At 49.9% G+C, this 19,822-nt stretch overlaps 1 protein-coding gene across 1 annotated transcript in view; it reads left to right on the forward strand.

Moving 5' to 3' along the window:
* Positions 1-6,143: 6,143 nt before the first annotated feature.
* AKT1 (AKT serine/threonine kinase 1) overlaps positions 6,144-19,822 on the forward strand; it is a gene marked incomplete at its 3' end in the record, with an annotated part of 252,582 nt that continues 238,903 nt past the window's right edge. The window contains 1 exon segment of the mRNA XM_053697259.1: positions 6,144-6,285.

Below are 19,822 nucleotides of genomic sequence, written 5' to 3' on the forward strand. Positions count from 1 at the left end.
AAATTGCTCATCATGATTAATGTATCAATGTAGCATTTTAGTTAAAGCCTCCAAACCTAGTTCATGGGGTATATTTGAATAAAAGGCTGTGACATCAATGGTCAGCCATTTGTATTCTTTACTCCATTGAATATCACATACAGCTGTATTAGCGCTCACTGGCTGACAGACACATCTCATACAGCTGTATTACTGCACACTGACTGACAGGCACATCTCATACAGCTGTATTAGTGCTCACTGACTGACAGACACATCTCATACAGCTGTATTAGCGCTCACTGACTGACAGACACATCACATACAGCTGTATTAGCGCTCACTGACTGACAGACACATCTCATACAGCTGTATTAGTGCTCACTGGCTGACAGACACATCTCATACAGCTGTATTAGCGCTCACTGACTGACAGACACATCACATACAGCTGTATTAGCGCTCACTGACTGACAGACACATCACATACAGCTGTATTAGTACTCACTGACTGACAGACACATCTCATACAGCTGTATTAGTGCTCACTGACTGACAGACACATCTCATACAGCTGTATTAGTACTCACTGACTGACAGACACATCTCATACAGCTGTATTAGTGCTCACTGACTGACAGACACATCTCATACAGCTGTATTAGGGCTCACTGGCTGACAGGCACATCTCATACAGCTGTATTAGTGCTCACTGGCTGACAGACACATCTCATACAGCTGTATTAGTGCTCACTGGCTGACAGGCACATCTCATACAGCTGTATTAGTGCTCACTGACTGACAGACACATCTCATACAGCTGTATTAGTGCTCACTGACTGACAGACACATCTCATACAGCTGTATTAGTGCTCACTGACTGACAGACACATCTCATACAGCTGTATTAGTGCTCACTGGCTGACAGACACATCTCATACAGCTGTATTAGTGCTCACTGGCTGACACACCTCATACAGCTGTATTAGTGCTCACTGTCTGACAGACACACCTCATACAGCTGTATTAGTGCTCACTGGCTGACAGACAAATCACATACAGCTGTATTAGTGCTCACTGGCTGACAGACACATCTCATACAGCTGTATTAGTGCTCACTGGCTGACAGGCACATCTCATACAGCTGTATCAGCGCTCACTGACTGACAGACACATCTCATACAGCTGTATTAGTGCTCCCTGTCTGACAGACACATCTCATACAGCTGTATTAGTGCTCACTGACTGACAGGCACATCTCATACAGCTGTATTAGTGCTCACTGACTGACAGACACATCTCATACAGCTGTATTAGCGCTCACTGGCTGACAGGCACATCTCATACAGCTGTATTAGCGCTCACTGGCTGACAGACACATCTCATACAGCTGTATTAGCGCTCACTGACTGACAGGCACATCTCATACAGCTGTATTAGTGCTCACTGGCTGACAAGCACATCTCATACAGCTGTATTAGTGATCACTGACTGACAGACACATCTCATACAGCTGTATTAGGGCTCACTGGCTGACAGGCACATCTCATACAGCTGTATTAGCGCTCACTGGCTGACAGGCACATCTCATACAGCTGTATTAGCGCTCACTGGCTGTCAGGCACACCTCATACAGCTGTATTAGTGCTCACTGGCTGACAGGCACATCTCATACAGCTGTATTAGCGCTCACTGACTGACAGACACATCTCATACAGCTGTATTAGCACTCACTGGCTGACAGACACATCTCATACAGCTGTATTAGTGCTCACTGACTGACAGACACATCTCATACAGCTGTATTAGTGCTCACTGACTGACAGGCACATCTCATACAGCTGTATTAGTGCTCACTGACTGACAGACACATCTCATACAGCTGTATTAGTGCTCACTGACTGACAGACACATCTCATACAGCTGTATTAGGGCTCACTGGCTGACAGGCACATCTCATACAGCTGTATTAGCACTCACTGACTGACAGACACATCTCATACAGCTGTATTAGCACTCACTGACTGACAGACACATCACATACAGCTGTATTAGTGCTCACTGACTGACAGACACATCTCATACAGCTGTATTAGTGCTCACTGACTGACAGACACATCACATACAGCTGTATTAGCGCTCACTGACTGACAGACACATCTCATACAGCTGTATTAGCACTCACTGACTGACAGACACATCTCATACAGCTGTATTAGTGCTCACTGACTGACAGACACATCTCATACAGCTGTATTAGTGCTCACTGACTGACAGACACATCTCATACAGCTGTATTAGTGCTCACTGACTGACAGACACATCTCATACAGCTGTATTAGTGCTCACTGGCTGACAAGCACATCTCATACAGCTGTATAAGTGCTCACTGACTGACAGACACATCTTATACAGCTGTATTAGCGCTCACTGACTGACAGACACATCTCATACAGCTGTATTAGTGCTCACTGGCTGACAGGCACATCTCATACAGCTGTATTAGTGCTCACTGGCTGACAGGCACATCTCATACAGCTGTATTAGTGCTCACTGGCTGACAGGCACATCTCATACAGCTGTATTAGTGCTCACTGGCTGACAGGCACATCTCATACAGCTGTATTAGTGCTCACTGGCTGACAGGCACATCTCATACAGCTGTATTAGTGCTCACTGTCTGACAGACACATCTCATACAGCTGTATTACTGCTCACTGACTGACAGGCACATCTCATACAGCTGTATTAGTGCTCACTGACTGACAGGCACATCTCATACAGCTGTATTAGTGCTCACTGGCTGACAAACACATCTCATACAGCTGTATTAGTGCTCACTGACTGACAGACACATCTCATACAGCTGTATTAGTGCTCACTGGCTGACAGACACATCTCATACAGCTGTATTAGTGCTCACTGACTGACAGGCACATCTCATACAGCTGTATTAGTGCTCACTGGCTGACAGGCACATCTCATACAGCTGTATTAGTGCTCACTGACTGACAGGCATATCTCATACAGCTGTATTAGTGCTCACTGGCTTACAGACACATCTCATACAGCTGTATTAGTGCTCACTGACTGACAGGCACATCTCATACAGCTGTATTAGTGCTCACTGACTGACAGACACATCTCATACAGCTGTATTAGTGCTCACTGGCTGACAGGCAAATCTCATACAGCTGTATTAGTGCTCACTGGCTGACAGACACATCTCATACAGCTGTATTAGTGCTCACTGGCTGACAGACACATCTCTTACAGCTGTATTAGTGCTCACTGACTGACAGGCACATCTCATACAGCTGTATTAGCACTCACTGGCTGACAGACATCACATACAGCTGTATTAGCACTCACTGGCTGACAGACATCTCATACAGCTGTATTATTGCTCACTGACTGACAGACACATCTCATACAGCTGTATTAGCGCTCACTGACTGACAGACACACCTCATACAGCTGTATTAGTGCTCACTGGCTGACAGACACATCTTATACAGCTGTATTAGTGCTCACTGACTGACAGACACATCTCATACAGCTGTATTAGTGCTCACTGGCTGACAGGCACATCTCATACAGCTGTATTAGTGCTCACTGGCTGACAGGCACATCTCATACAGCTGTATTAGCTCTCACTGGCTGACAGACACATCTCATACAGCTGTATTAGTGCTCACTGGCTGACAGGCACATCTCATACAGCTGTATTAGTGCTCACTGGCTGACAGGCACATCTCATACAGCTGTATTAGTGCTCACTGGCTGACAGGCACATCTCATACAGCTGTATTAGTGCTCACTGGCTGACAGGCACATCTCATACAGCTGTATTAGTGCTCACTGACTGACAGACACATCTCATACAGCTGTATTAGTGCTCACTGACTGACAGACACATCTCATACAGCTGTATTAGTGCTCACTGACTGACAGACACATCTCATACAGCTGTATTAGTGCTCACTGGCTGACAGGCACACCTCATACAGTTATATTAGTGCACACTGGCTGACAGGCACAGCTTATACAGCTATATTAGCGCTCACTGGCTGACAGACACACCTCATACAACTGTATTAGCGCTCACTGGCTGACAGGCACATCTCATACAGCTGTATTAGCGCTCACTGGCTGACAGGCACCCCTCATACAGCTGTATTAGTGCTCACTGGCTGACAGGCACACTTTATACAGCTGTATTAACGCTCACTGGCTGACAGGCACACCTTATACAGCTGTATTACCGCTCACTGGCTGACAGACACACCTCATACAGCTCTATTAGCGCTTACTAGCTGACAGGCACACCTCATACAGCTGTATTAGTGCTCACTGGCTGACAGGCACACCTCATACAGCTCTATTAGTACTCACTGGCTGACAGACACACCTCATACAGCTGTATTAGTGTTCACTAGCTGAGAGGCACACCTCATACAGTTGTATTAGTGTTCACTGGCTGACAGACACATCTCATACAGCTGTATTAGTGCTCACTGGCTGACAGGCACATCTCATACAGCTGTATTAGTGTTCACTAGCTGAGAGGCACACCTCATACAGTTGTATTAGTGTTCACTGGCTGACAGACACATCTCATACAGCTGTATTAGTGCTCACTGGCTTACAGACACATCTCATACAGCTGTATTAGTGCTCACTGGCTGACAGACACATCTCATACAGCTGTATTAGTGCTCACTGGCTGACAGGCACATCTCATACAGCTGTATTAGTGTTCACTAGCTGAGAGGCACACCTCATACAGTTGTATTAGTGTTCACTGGCTGACAGACACATCTCATACAGCTGTATTAGTTCTCACTGGCTGACAGGCACATCTCATACAGCTGTATTAGTGCTCACTGACTGACAGACACATCTCATACAGCTGTATTAGTACTCACTGGCTGACAGACACATCTCATACAGCTGTATTAGTGCTCACTGGCTGACAGGCACATCTCATACAGCTGTATTAGTACTCACTGGCTGACAGGCACATCTCATACAGCTGAACAAGAGAATTAAGAGACAGATGAAAATGAACAATCCGGGGGGATCGGAGAGAGGCTAATGCAGCTTACAGGAAGTAAAAGCAAACACAAAAGGTGTACTGCATAGATGTGCACTCACTGTGCATACAGGAGCCACACACACTCACAGAGCATGCAGGAACCATGCACACTCACATAGCACACAGGAGCAGTGCACACTCACACAGCAATCAGGACCAGTGCACACTCACACAGCAGGTAGTACCAGTGCACACTCACACAGCAGGCAGGGCCAGTGCAAACTCACAGATGGCAGGGCCAGTGCACACTCACACAGAAGGCATGGCCAGCGCAAACTCACACAGCAGCAGTGCACACACACATCAGACAGGACCAGTGCACACTCACACATCAGACAGGACCAGTGCACACTCACACAGCAGGCAGGACCAGTGCACACTCACACAGCAGGCAGGACCAGTGCACACTTACACAGAAGGCAGGGTAGGGTTGCCACCTGTCCCTTAAAATACAGAACATTTATAAGTTACACATGCTGCAGGGTGTGCAGGAAGGAATATGAATAGAGCTGGCCAGAAACTCAATCGATGTTCCTCCCTGCACACCCTGCAACATGTGTAACTCATAAGTGTCCAGGAAAACATGGCTGAGGTGGCAACCCTTATGCAGGGCCAGTGCACACTCCAGTGCACACTCACACAGCAGGCAGAACCAGTGCACTCTCACACAGCAGGCATGAGCAGTGCACACACACAGCATGCAGGATCAGTACACAAACAGCAGGCAGGACCATAGAAACACTCACAGCAGGCAGGACCAGTGCACACTCATAGCAGGCAGGACCAGTGCATACTCACACAGCAGGCAGGACCAGTGCACACTCACACAGCAGGCAGGACCAGTGCACACTCACACAGCAGGCAGCAGCAGTGCACACTCATACAGCAGGCAGCAGCAGTGCACACTCACACAAGAGGCAGCAGCATCAGTGCACACTCAGGTGACAGCAGCAACCTCAGACAGACACTCCCCTGCACTAGTAGCCGCGGCCTCTCCCCGAGTCCCCTCCCTCCTCTCTTCCTCCTCCTCCCTCCTCTCTTCCTCCTCTCTTCCCTCCTCCTTCTTCCGTCCCTCCCTCTGCTGCTTCCCCCGGTGATGCTGAGGCTTCAGCTGGCTACAGTCTGCCACTAGGCCCGGCATCCTTGTCAGCTCTTCCCGGATATACACAGGGGCCGGTAGCAGCAGCAGGAAGTCACCGGTTTGTGAGGTGAGTACCGCAGTGTGTGTGCACCATGTGCTGGGAGGGGAGTGTGGGCTGCCCGGTGCCGTGTGTGTCCTCAATAAAGGCTGGGAACCCAGTGACACACTGGGCACCAATGTGGTGTTTATCCCAATCCCCAACACTGGGCATCAGAGCAGAACCTCCCCTCACCCTCATCACTGGGCATCAGTACAGAGCATCCCCTCACCCTCATCACTGGGTATCAGTACAGAGCATCCCCTCACCCTCATCACTGGGTATCAGTACAGAGCATCCCCTCACCCTCATCACTGGGTATCAGTACAGAGCATCCTCTCACCCTCATCACTGGGTATCAGTACAGAGCATCCCCTCACCCTCATCACTGGGTATCAGTACAGAGCATCCTCTCACCCTCATCACTGGTTATCAGTACAGAGCATCCCCTCACCCTCATCACTGGGTATCAGTACAGAGCATCCCCTCACCCTCATCACTGGGTATCAGTACAGAGCATCCCCTCACCCTCATCACTGGGTATCAGTACAGAGCATCCCCTAACTCTCATCACTGGGTATCAGTACAGAGCATCCCCTCACCCTCATCACTGGGTATCAGTACAGAGCATCCTCTCACCCTCATCACTTGGTATCAGTACAGAGCATCCTCTCACCCTCATCACTGGTTATCAGTACAGAGCATCCCCTCACCCTCATTACTGGGTATCAGTACAGAGCATCCCCTCACCCTCATCACTGGGCATCAGTACAGAGCATCCCCTCACCCTCATCACTGGGTATCAGTACAGAGCATCCTCTCACCCTCATCACTTGGTATCAGTACAGAGCATCCTCTCACCCTCATCACTTGGTATCAGTACAGAGCATCCTCTCACCCTCATCACTGGTTATCAGTACAGAGCATCCCCTCACCCTCATTACTGGGTATCAGTACAGAGCATCCCCTCACCCTCATTACTGGGTATCAGTACAGAGCATCCCCTAACCCTCATCACTGGGTATCAGTACAGAGCATCCCCTCACCCTCATCACTGGGTATCAGTACAGAGCATCCCCTCACCCTCATCACTGGGTATCAGTACAGAGCATCCCCTCACCCTCATCACTGGGTATCAGTACAGAGCATCCCCTCACCCTCATCACTGGTTATCAGTACAGAGCATCCCCTCACCCTCATTACTGGGTATCAGTACAGAGCATCCCCTAACCCTCATCACTGGGTATCAGTACAGAGCATCCCCTCACCCTCATCACTGGGTATCAGTACAGAGCATCCCCTCACCCTCATCACTGGGTATCAGTACAGAGCATCCTCTCACCCTCATCCCTGGGCATCAGTACAGAGCATCCCCTCACCCTCATCACTGGGTATCAGTACAGAGCATCCTCTCACCCTCATCACTGGGTATCAGTACAGAGCATCCTCTCACCCTCATCACTGGTTATCAGTACAGAGCATCCCCTCACCCTCATCACTGGGCATCAGAGCAGAACCTCCCCTCACCCTCATCACTGGGCATCAGTACAGAGCATCCTCTCACCCTCATCACTTGGTATCAGTACAGAGCATCCTCTCACCCTCATCACTGGTTATCAGTACAGAGCATCCCCTCACCCTCATCACTGGGTATCAGTACAGAGCATCCCCTCACCCTCATCACTGGGTATCAGTACAGAGCATCCCCTCACCCTCATCACTGGGTATCAGTACAGAGCATCCCCTCACCCTCATCACTGGGTATCAGTACAGAGCATCCTCTCACCCTCATCACTGGGTATCAGTACAGAGCATCCTCTCACCCTCATCACTGGGCATCAGTACAGAGCATCCCCTAACCCTCATCACTGGGTATCAGTACAGAGCATCCCCTCACCCTCATCACTGGGTATCAGTACAGAGCATCCTCTCACCCTCATCACTGGGTATCAGTACAGAGCATCCCCTCACCCTCATCACTGGGTATCAGTACAGAGCATCCCCTCACCCTCATCACTGGGTATCAGTACAGAGCATCCCCTCACCCTCATCACTGGGTATCAGTACAGAGCATCCTCTAACCCTCATCACTGGGTATCAGTACAGAGCATCCCCTAACCCTCATCACTGGGTATCAGTACAGAGCATCCCCTCACCCTCATCACTGGGTATCAGTACAGAGCATCCTCTCACCCTCATCACTGGGCATCAGTACAGAGCTTCCTCTCACCCTCATCACTGGGCATCAGTACAGAGCATCCTCTCACCCTCATCACTGGGCATCAGTACAGAGCATCCTCTCACCCTCATCACTGGGCATCAGTACAGAGCATCCTCTCACCCTCATCACTTGGTATCAGTACAGAGCATCCCCTCACCCTCATCACTGGGTATCAGTACAGAGCATCCCCTCACCCTCATCACTGGGTATCAGTACAGAGCATCCCCTCACCCTCATCACTGGGTATCAGTACAGAGCATCCTCTCACCCTCATCACTGGGTATCAGTACAGAGCATCCCCTCACCCTCATCACTGGGCATCAGTACAGAGCATCCTCTCACCCTCATCACTGGTTATCAGTACAGAGCATCCCCTAACCCTCATCACTGGGTATCAGTACAGAGCATCCTCTCACCCTCATCACTGGGTATCAGTACAGAGCATCCTCTCACCCTCATCACTGGGTATCAGTACAGAGCATCCCCTCACCCTCATCACTGGGTATCAGTACAGAGCATCCTCTCACCCTCATCACTGGGTATCAGTACAGAGCATCCCCTCACCCTCATCACTGGGCATCAGTACAGAGCATCCCCTAACCCTCATCACTGGGTATCAGTACAGAGTATCCCCTCACCCTCATCACTGGGTATCAGTACAGAGCATCCCCTCACCCTCATCACTGGGCATCAGTACAGAGCATCCCCTCACCCTCATCACTGGGTATCAGTACAGAGCATCCCCTCACCCTCATCACTGGGTATCAGTACAGAGCATCCCCTAACCCTCATCACTGGGTATCAGTACAGAGCATCCCCTCACCCTCATCACTGGGTATCAGTACAGAGCATCCCCTCACCCTCATCACTGGGTATCAGTACAGAGCATCCCCTAACCCTCATCACTGGGTATCAGTACAGAGCATCCCCTCACCCTCATCACTGGGTATCAGTACAGAGCATCCCCTCACCCTCATCACTGGGTATCAGTACAGAGCATCCCCTCACCCTCATCACTGGGCATCAGTACAGAGCATCCCCTCACCCTCATCACTGGGTATCAGTACAGAGCATCCTCTCACCCTCATCACTGGGTATCAGTACAGAGCATCCCTCACCCTCATCACTGGGTATCAGTACAGAGCATCCCCTCACCCTCATCACTGGGTATCAGTACAGCGCATCCTCTCACCCTCATCACTGGGTATCAGTACAGAGCATCCTCTCACCCTCATCACTGGGCATCAGTACAGAGCATCCCCTCACCCTCATCACTGGGCATCAGTACAGAGCATCCTCTCACCCTCATCACTGGGTATCAGTACAGAGCATCCTCTCACCCTCATCACTGGGCATCAGTACAGAGCATCCCCTCACCCTCATCACTGGGTATCAGTACAGAGCATCCCCTCACCCTCATCACTGGGTATCAGTACAGAGCATCCCTCACCCTCATCACTGGGCATCAGTACAGAGCATCCTCTCACCCTCATCACTGGGTATCAGTACAGAGCATCCCCTCACCCTCATCACTGGGTATCAGTACAGAGCATCCCCTCACCCTCATCACTGGGTATCAGTACAGAGCATCCTCTCACCCTCATCACTGGGCATCAGTACAGAGCATCCCCTCACCCTCATCACTGGGTATCAGTACAGAGCATCCCCTCACCCTCATCACTGGGTATCAGTACAGAGCATCCTCTCACCCTCATCACTGGGTATCAGTACAGAGCATCCCCTCACCCTCATCACTGGGTATCAGTACAGAGCATTCCCTCACCCTCATCACTGGGCATCAGTACAGAGCATCCTCTCACCCTCATCACTGGGTATCAGTACAGAGCATCCTCTCACCCTCATCACTGGGTATCAGTACAGAACATCCCCTCACCCTCATCACTGGGCATCAGTACAGAGCATCCCCTCACCCTCATCACTGGGTATCAGTACAGAGCATCCCCTAACCCTCATCACTGGGCATCAGTACAGAGCATCCCCTCACCCTCATCACTGGGCATCAGTACAGAGCATCCCCTCACCCTCATCACTGGGCATCAGTACAGAGCATCCTCTCACCCTCATCACTGGGCATCAGTACAGAGCATCCCCTCACCCTCATCACTGGGTATCAGTACAGAGCATCCTCTCACCCTCATCACTGGGTATCAGTACAGAGCATCCTCTCACCCTCATCACTGGGTATCAGTACAGAGCATCCCCTCACCCTCATCACTGGGTATCAGTACAGAGCATCCCCTCACCCTCATCACTGGGTATCAGTACAGAGCATCCCCTCACCCTCATCACTGGGTATCAGTACAGAGCATCCTCTCACCCTCATCACTGGGTATCAGTACAGAGCATCCTCTCACCCTCATCACTGGGCATCAGTACAGAGCATCCCCTCACCCTCATCACTGGGTATCAGTACAGAGCTTCCTCTCACCCTCATCACTGGGCATCAGTACAGAGCATCCTCTCACCCTCATCACTGGGCATCAGTACAGAACATCCTCTCACCCTCATCACTGGGCATCAGTACAGAGCATCCTCTCACCCTCATCACTTGGTATCAGTACAGAGCATCCCCTCACCCTCATCACTGGGTATCAGTACAGAGCATCCCCTCACCCTCATCACTGGGTATCAGTACAGAGCATCCCCTCACCCTCATCACTGGGTATCAGTACAGAGCATCCTCTCACCCTCATCACTGGGTATCAGTACAGAGCATCCCCTCACCCTCATCACTGGGCATCAGTACAGAGCATCCTCTCACCCTCATCACTGGTTATCAGTACAGAGCATCCCCTAACCCTCATCACTGGGTATCAGTACAGAGCATCCTCTCACCCTCATCACTGGGTATCAGTACAGAGCATCCTCTCACCCTCATCACTGGGTATCAGTACAGAGCATCCCCTCACCCTCATCACTGGGTATCAGTACAGAGCATCCTCTCACCCTCATCACTGGGTATCAGTACAGAGCATCCCCTCACCCTCATCACTGGGCATCAGTACAGAGCATCCCCTAACCCTCATCACTGGGTATCAGTACAGAGCATCCCCTCACCCTCATCACTGGGTATCAGTACAGAGCATCCCCTCACCCTCATCACTGGGCATCAGTACAGAGCATCCCCTCACCCTCATCACTGGGTATCAGTACAGAGCATCCCCTCACCCTCATCACTGGGTATCAGTACAGAGCATCCCCTAACCCTCATCACTGGGTATCAGTACAGAGCATACCCTCACCCTCATCACTGGGTATCAGTACAGAGCATCCCCTCACCCTCATCACTGGGTATCAGTACAGAGCATCCCCTAACCCTCATCACTGGGTATCAGTACAGAGCATCCCCTCACCCTCATCACTGGGTATCAGTACAGAGCATCCCCTCACCCTCATCACTGGGTATCAGTACAGAGCATCCCCTCACCCTCATCACTGGGCATCAGTACAGAGCATCCCCTCACCCTCATCACTGGGTATCAGTACAGAGCATCCTCTCACCCTCATCACTGGGTATCAGTACAGAGCATCCCTCACCCTCATCACTGGGTATCAGTACAGAGCATCCCCTCACCCTCATCACTGGGTATCAGTACAGCGCATCCTCTCACCCTCATCACTGGGTATCAGTACAGAGCATCCTCTCACCCTCATCACTGGGCATCAGTACAGAGCATCCCCTCACCCTCATCACTGGGCATCAGTACAGAGCATCCTCTCACCCTCATCACTGGGTATCAGTACAGAGCATCCTCTCACCCTCATCACTGGGCATCAGTACAGAGCATCCCCTCACCCTCATCACTGGGTATCAGTACAGAGCATCCCCTCACCCTCATCACTGGGTATCAGTACAGAGCATCCCTCACCCTCATCACTGGGCATCAGTACAGAGCATCCTCTCACCCTCATCACTGGGTATCAGTACAGAGCATCCCCTCACCCTCATCACTGGGTATCAGTACAGAGCATCCCCTCACCCTCATCACTGGGTATCAGTACAGAGCATCCTCTCACCCTCATCACTGGGCATCAGTACAGAGCATCCCCTCACCCTCATCACTGGGTATCAGTACAGAGCATCCCCTCACCCTCATCACTGGGTATCAGTACAGAGCATCCCCTCACCCTCATCACTGGTTATCAGTACAGAGCATCCTCTCACCCTCATCACTGGGTATCAGTACAGAGCATCCCCTCACCCTCATCACTGGGTATCAGTACAGAGCATTCCCTCATCCTCATCACTGGGCATCAGTACAGAGCATCCTCTCACCCTCATCACTGGGTATCAGTACAGAGCATCCTCTCACCCTCATCACTGGGTATCAGTACAGAACATCCCCTCACCCTCATCACTGGGCATCAGTACAGAGCATCCCCTAACCCTCATCACTGGGTATCAGTACAGAGCATCCCCTAACCCTCATCACTGGGTATCAGTACAGAGCATCCCCTCACCCTCATCACTGGGTATCAGTACAGAGCATCCTCTCACCCTCATCACTGGGTATCAGTACAGAGCATCCTCTCACCCTCATCACTGGGCATCAGTACAGAGCATCCCCTCACCCTCATCACTGGGTATCAGTACAGAGCATCCCCTCACCCTCATCACTGAGTATCAGTACAGAGCATCCCCTCACCCTCATCACTGGGTATCAGTACAGAGCATCCCCTAACCCTCATCACTGGGCATCAGTACAGAGCATCCCCTCACCCTCATCACTGGGCATCAGTACAGAGCATCCTCTCACCCTCATCACTGGGCATCAGTACAGAGCATCCCCTCACCCTCATCACTGGGTATCAGTACAGAGCATCCCCTCACCCTCATCACTGAGTATCAGTACAGAGCATCCCCTCACCCTCATCACTGGGCATCAGTACAGAGCATCCCCTCACCCTCATCACTGGGTATCAGTACAGAGCATCCCCTAACCCTCATCACTGGGTATCAGTACAGAGCATCCCCTAACCCTCATCACTGGGTATCAGTACAGAGCATCCCCTCACCCTCATCACTGGGTATCAGTACAGAGCATCCCTCACCCTCATCACTGGGCATCAGTACAGAGCATCCCCTCACCCTCATCACTGGGTATCAGTACAGAGCATCCCCTCACCCTCATCACTGGGTATCAGTACAGAGCATCCCCTAACCCTCATCACTGGGTATCAGTACAGAGCATCCCCTCACCCTCATCACTGGGTATCAGTACAGAGCATCCCCTAACCCTCATCACTGGGTATCAGTACAGAGCATCCCCTCACCCTCATCACTGGGCATCAGTACAGAGCATCCCCTCACCCTCATCACTGGGTATCAGTACAGAGCATCCCCTCATCCTCATCACTGGGCATCAGTACAGAGCATCCCCTCACCCTCATCACTGGGCATCAGTACAGAGCATCCTCTCACCCTCATCACTGGGCATCAGTACAGAGCATCCTCTCACCCTCATCACTGGGCATCAGTACAGAGCATCCCCTCACCCTCATCACTGGGTATCAGTACAGAGCATCCCCTCACCCTCATCACTGGGTATCAGTACAGAGCATCCTCTCACCCTCATCACTGGGCATCAGTACAGAGCATCCTCTCACCCTCATCACTGGGTATCAGTACAGAGCATCCTCTCACCCTCATCACTGGGTATCAGTACAGAGCATCCCCTCACCCTCATCACTGGGTATCAGTACAGAGCATCCCCTCACCCTCATCACTGGTTATTAGTACAGAGCATCCCCTCACCCTCATCACTGGGCATCAGTACAGAGCATCCCCTCACCCTCATCACTGGGTATCAGTACAGAGCATCCCCTCACCCTCATCACTGGGTATCAGTACAGAGCATCCCCTCACCCTCATCACTGGGCATCAGTACAGAGCATCCTCTCACCCTCATCACTGGGTATCAGTACAGAGCATCCCCTCACCCTCATCACTGGGCATCAGTACAGAGCATCCTCTCACCCTCATCACTGGGTATCAGTACAGAGCATCCCCTCACCCTCATCACTGGGCATCAGTACAGAGCATCCTCTCACCCTCATCACTGGGCATCAGTACAGAGCATCCCTGGGCAGATGCCGTGCGACTGGGGTATGATACATGCCTGGGCAGATGCGTGTGACTGGGGTATGATACATGCCTGGGCCAGGCATGTAGCATACCCCAGTCACACGCATCTGCCCAGGCATGTAGCATACCCCAGTAACACGGCACATTTGCAGGCATGTAGCATACCCCAGTCACACGGCACATTTGCAGGCAAGTAGTGTACCATAGTCACTTGGCAGCTGCCCAGGCATCTACCCTAATCACAGAGAACCTATTCAGTATTTCCCAGTCAAGCTGCTAAATCCTTAAAGCTGGGAATCACATTCCCAGGTTTGCAGAGCACCTTTCCCCAGACAGTAGTACCTATATACTGTCCTAGTCACCCAAGCTTAGTCACTTGCGCAGCCCACAGATGCCATCGGACTGAAGAATCACACCCTATAGTAACTTAGTGATTAGAGACAAGTAGTACCCATATACTGTCCTCTTCCCCCCCCCGAGCTTAGTCACTTGCACAGCCCACAGATGCCATCGGACTGAAGAATCACATCCTATACAGGGAGTGCAGAATTATTAGGCAAGTTGTATTTTTGAGGATTAATTTTATTATTGAACAACAACCATGTTCTCAATGAACCCAAAAAAACTCATTAATATCAAAGCTGAATAGTTTTGGAAGTAGTTTTTAGTTTGTTTTTAGTTATAGCTATTTTAGGGGGATATCTGTGTGTGCAGGTGACTATTACTGTGCATAATTATTAGGCAACGTAACAAAAAACAAATATATACCCATTTCAATTATTTATTTTTACCAGTGAAACCAATATAACATCTCAACAGTCACAAATATACATTTCTGACATTCAAAAACAAAACAAAAACAAATCAGTGACCAATATAGCCACCTTTCTTTGCAAGGACACTCAAAAGCCTGCCATCCATGGATTCTGTCAGTGTTTTGATCTGTTCACCATCAACATTGCGTGCAGCAGCAACCACAGCCTCCCAGACACTGTTCAGAGAGGTGTACTGTTTTCCCTCCTTGTAAATCTCACATTTGATGATGGACCACAGGTTCTCAATGGGGTTCAGATCAGGTGAACAAGGAGGCCATGTCATTAGATTTTCTTCTTTTATACCCTTTCTTGCCAGCCACGCTGTGGAGTACTTGGACGCGTGTGATGGAGCATTGTCCTGCATGAAAATCATGTTTTTCTTGAAGGATGCAGACTTCTTCCTGTACCACTGCTTGAAGAAGGTGTCTTCGAGAAACTGGCAGTAGGACTGGGAGTTGAGCTTGACTCCATCCTCAACCCGAAAAGGCCCCACAAGCTCATCTTTGATGATACCAGCCCAAACCAGTACTCCACCTCCACCTTGCTGGCGTCTGAGTCGGACTGGAGCTCTCTGCCCTTTACCAATCCAGCCACGGGCCCATCCATCTGGCCCATCAAGACTCACTCTCATTTCATCAGTCCATAAAACCTTAGAAAAATCAGTCTTGAGATATTTCTTGGCCCAGTCTTGACGTTTCAGCTTGTGTGTCTTGTTCAGTGGTGGTCGTCTTTCAGCCTTTCTTACCTTGGCCATGTCTCTGAGTATTGCACACCTTGTGCTTTTGAGCACTCCAGTGATGTTGCAGCTCTGAAATATGGCCAAACTGGTGGCAAGTGGCATCTTGGCAGCTGCACGCTTGACTTTTCTCAGTTCATGGGCAGTTATTTTGCGCCTTGGTTTTTCCCACACGCTTCTTGCGACCCTGTTGACTATTTTGAATGAAACGCTTGATTGTTCGATGATCACGCTTCAGAAGCTTTGCAATTTTAAGAGTGCTGCATCCCTCTGTAAGATATCTCACTATTTTTGACTTTTCTGAGCCTGTCAAGTCCTTCTTTTGACCCATTTTGCCAAAGGAAAGGAAGTTGCCTAATAATTATGCACACCTGATATAGGGTGTTGATGTCATTAGACCACACCCCTTCTCATTACAGAGATGCACATCACCTAATATGCTTAATTGGTAGTAGGCTTTCGAGCCTATACAGCTTGGAGTAAGACAACATGCATAAAGAGGATGATGTGGTCAAAATACTCATTTGCCTAATAATTCTGCACTCCCTGTAGTAACTTAGTGATTAGAGACAAGTAGTACCCATATTCTGTCCTCTTCACCCGAGCTTAGTCACTTTCACAGCCCAGAGATGCCATCGGACTGAAGAATCACATCCTATAGTAACTTAGTGATTAGAGACAAGTAGTACCCATATACTGTCCTCGTCACTTGCGCAGCCCACAGATGCCATCGGACTGAAGAATCACATCTTATAGTAACTTAGTGATTAGAGACAAGTAGTACCCATATACTGTCCTCGTCACCCGAGCTTAGTCACTTGCACAGCCCACAGATGCCATCGGACTGAAGAATCACATCCTATAGTAACTTAGTGATTAGAGACAAGTAGTACCCATATACTGTCCTCGTCACTTGCGCAGCCCACAGATGCCATCGGACTGAAGAATCACACCCTATAGTAACTTAGTGATTAGAGACAAGTAGTACCGATATACTGTCCTCGTCACTTGCGCAGCCCACAGATGCCATCGGACTGAAGAATCACATCTTATAGTAACTTAGTGATTAGAGACAAGTAGTACCCATATTCTGTCCTCGTCACCCGAGCTTAGTCACTTGCACAGCCCACAGATGCCATCGGACTGAAGAATCATATCTTACAGTAACTTAGTGATTAGAGACAAGTAGTACCCATATACTGTCCTCTTCACCCGAGCTTAGTCACTTGCACAGCCCACAGAAGACATCGGACTGAAGAATCACACCCTATAGTAACTTAGTGATTAGAGACAAGTAGTACCCATATACTGTCCTCGCCACCCGAGCTTAGTCACTTGCACAGCCCACAGATGACATCGGACTGAAGAATCACATCTTATAGTAACTTACTGATTAGAGACAAGTAGTACCCATATACTGTCCTCGTCACTTGCGCAGCCCACAGATGCCATCGGACTGAAGAATCACATCATATAGTAACTTAGTGATTAGAGACAAGTAGTACCTGTTACGGTACCAACTGTGTACCAAGGGTTAACCCCAGATGAACAATGTCCTGCATAGACAATCAGCAATTCACAACCCAGCCAGTTTCAGGTTTAAAACAGAATGACAACTTTATTTGAAGGCAGCACACAGATTTATACAGGTTTTTGACCCCCCCCTCAGATGGGGGTTGAAAGAATGTTGTACATTAGATAAAAGGGAGAAGCGCCCTTGACATGATACAATAGAATTATATTACTTAAATACTTTACTTAGGCAGATAACAACTTAAACACATTTGGCTTGTCTTATCACCTAGCGTCTGTTCTCTGAGGGTGATTAAACAATGGCCTGTTTATTACTTAAATGTAATTATAGCACACAATAGCTGAGGCCAGAAAACCTGTCTTTAGAAATTAGATTCTTAAAGCTAAACACAGTTAACTCTTTCAGTCCTGACAGAAGGGTCTGTCACATAGCTCCCCCCTTGTGGAACACTCCGGCAGACCCGGCTTGACCCTTTTGCGGGTCAACCTGGGGATGACCGGACTAGGAGGTGGTAGGCATGTCAGTTTGCTGGGACAATCCATCTGTATTCCCGTTATGAGAGAGAATCCCTGTCTGTATAAATAAGGGTTCAACCTCTTCAGTGCCCCGACTAGGGCTAAACAGTCCTTCAAAATATCATCGGCTTCTTTACGTGGTTTTTGTACCTGCTCTTTATAGGTATCCACAATCCCTTCATACTGACATAGGGTGCCCTTGAGTTGCTGCACCTCCCTATGAGCCAGTGTCAGCTTCTCCTCCAGTGTCACTAAGTTTGTCCTTAATGTTTCATGTTCCACTCTCAAGCTGGTGTTTTCTGCAGTCTGTCGGTGCAGCCTGTCTAGCAGAGATTCCTGTTCTAAACGTGCTTTTTCCTCTGCACTCCTCTTCTCTCCTGCTAGCACTGTTACATGATTATTTAACGTGACCATTTCATCCTCTACGTGACTCTTCTCCTTCATCAGCGCATTGTAACGGGACTTCCACGTATCAATAGCGGATAGAGATTTACTGAGCTCAGCGTCCTGGGGCTTAGCAGCAGGGGGGTCAGTCTCTGCTGCACGGATCTGAGCACGGGTAGTCACAGGGTTAACATCAGCGGGACCCATGGGAGCATAGGCAGAAACAAGGGGGACCAAGGTATTTCCAAGGAGAACATCAGCTGGTAAATCCTTCATGACCCCCACATTCACAGGTCTAGCGCCCCCTCCCCAATCCAAATGCACCCTGGCAACAGGCAGGCGGAACACAGTGCCCCCTGCTACCCTCACAGCCACAGTGTCTCCTGTGTGCTGTTTCTCAGACACCAAGTTCTTTCGAAGCAAGGTCATGGTAGCACCAGTATCCCGTAGACCACTGACCTCCTTCCCATTCACTTTAACCAGTTGCCGGTTATTCCGGTGGGCAGCTTGCACAAGGTCTGCCTCATGTAGGATGCCCCAGCATTCTTGCGCCTCTACGTAGCGGGCCGCAGGCTGAGGATTACGTGGGATTCCGCTAGCGGGTCTTCTCCAGGACTGTGCTTGGTTCGCTGCGTTTAGGGGACACTCTGGTCTTTTGTGCCCTAGTTGCTTACATCCAAAGCACCGAATAGGTTGTGAGTAGCCCCACGAATTGAACCAGGCTCTCTGAGGGTAGTTCGTGGCCCGAGACCGTGTGGTATAGCGGTGTGCTGGGGGTTGGTAACTGGCAGGTGCTGGGGTGACTGGGGGTCTGTACTCCACTCTGGCAGGGGGCTTAGTGGTAGCAGTGTCCAGTTTGCGGGCATCCGTATACTCATCTGCCAAGCGAGCCGCTTCATGCAGGGTGGAGGGTTTACGGTCCCGAACCCACTCTCGAACTCCTGCGGGTAACTTGTCGAAGCAATGTTCCAACAGGAATAGCTGCAGCACCTCTTCCCCAGATACGGCTTGGCACCCCGCTATCCAGTGAGCTGCTGTGCGGTGCACCTTACATGCCCACTCAAGGTAGGAATCACCAGCCAATTTAACAGTGTCTCTGAACCGCCTCCGGTATGCCTCCGGTGTAACCGCATACCTGGAGAGCAGAGCCTCTTTTACAGTATTATAATCCCCGACTTCCTCATCTGGAATGGCCCGAAAAGCCTCACTGGCCCGGCCGGATAATTTTCCGGATAATATCGTGACCCAGTCCTCTG

The sequence above is a fragment of the Bombina bombina genome, chromosome 1, assembly GCF_027579735.1.
Source record: "Bombina bombina isolate aBomBom1 chromosome 1, aBomBom1.pri, whole genome shotgun sequence".
Lineage (NCBI taxonomy): Eukaryota > Metazoa > Chordata > Amphibia > Anura > Bombinatoridae > Bombina > Bombina bombina.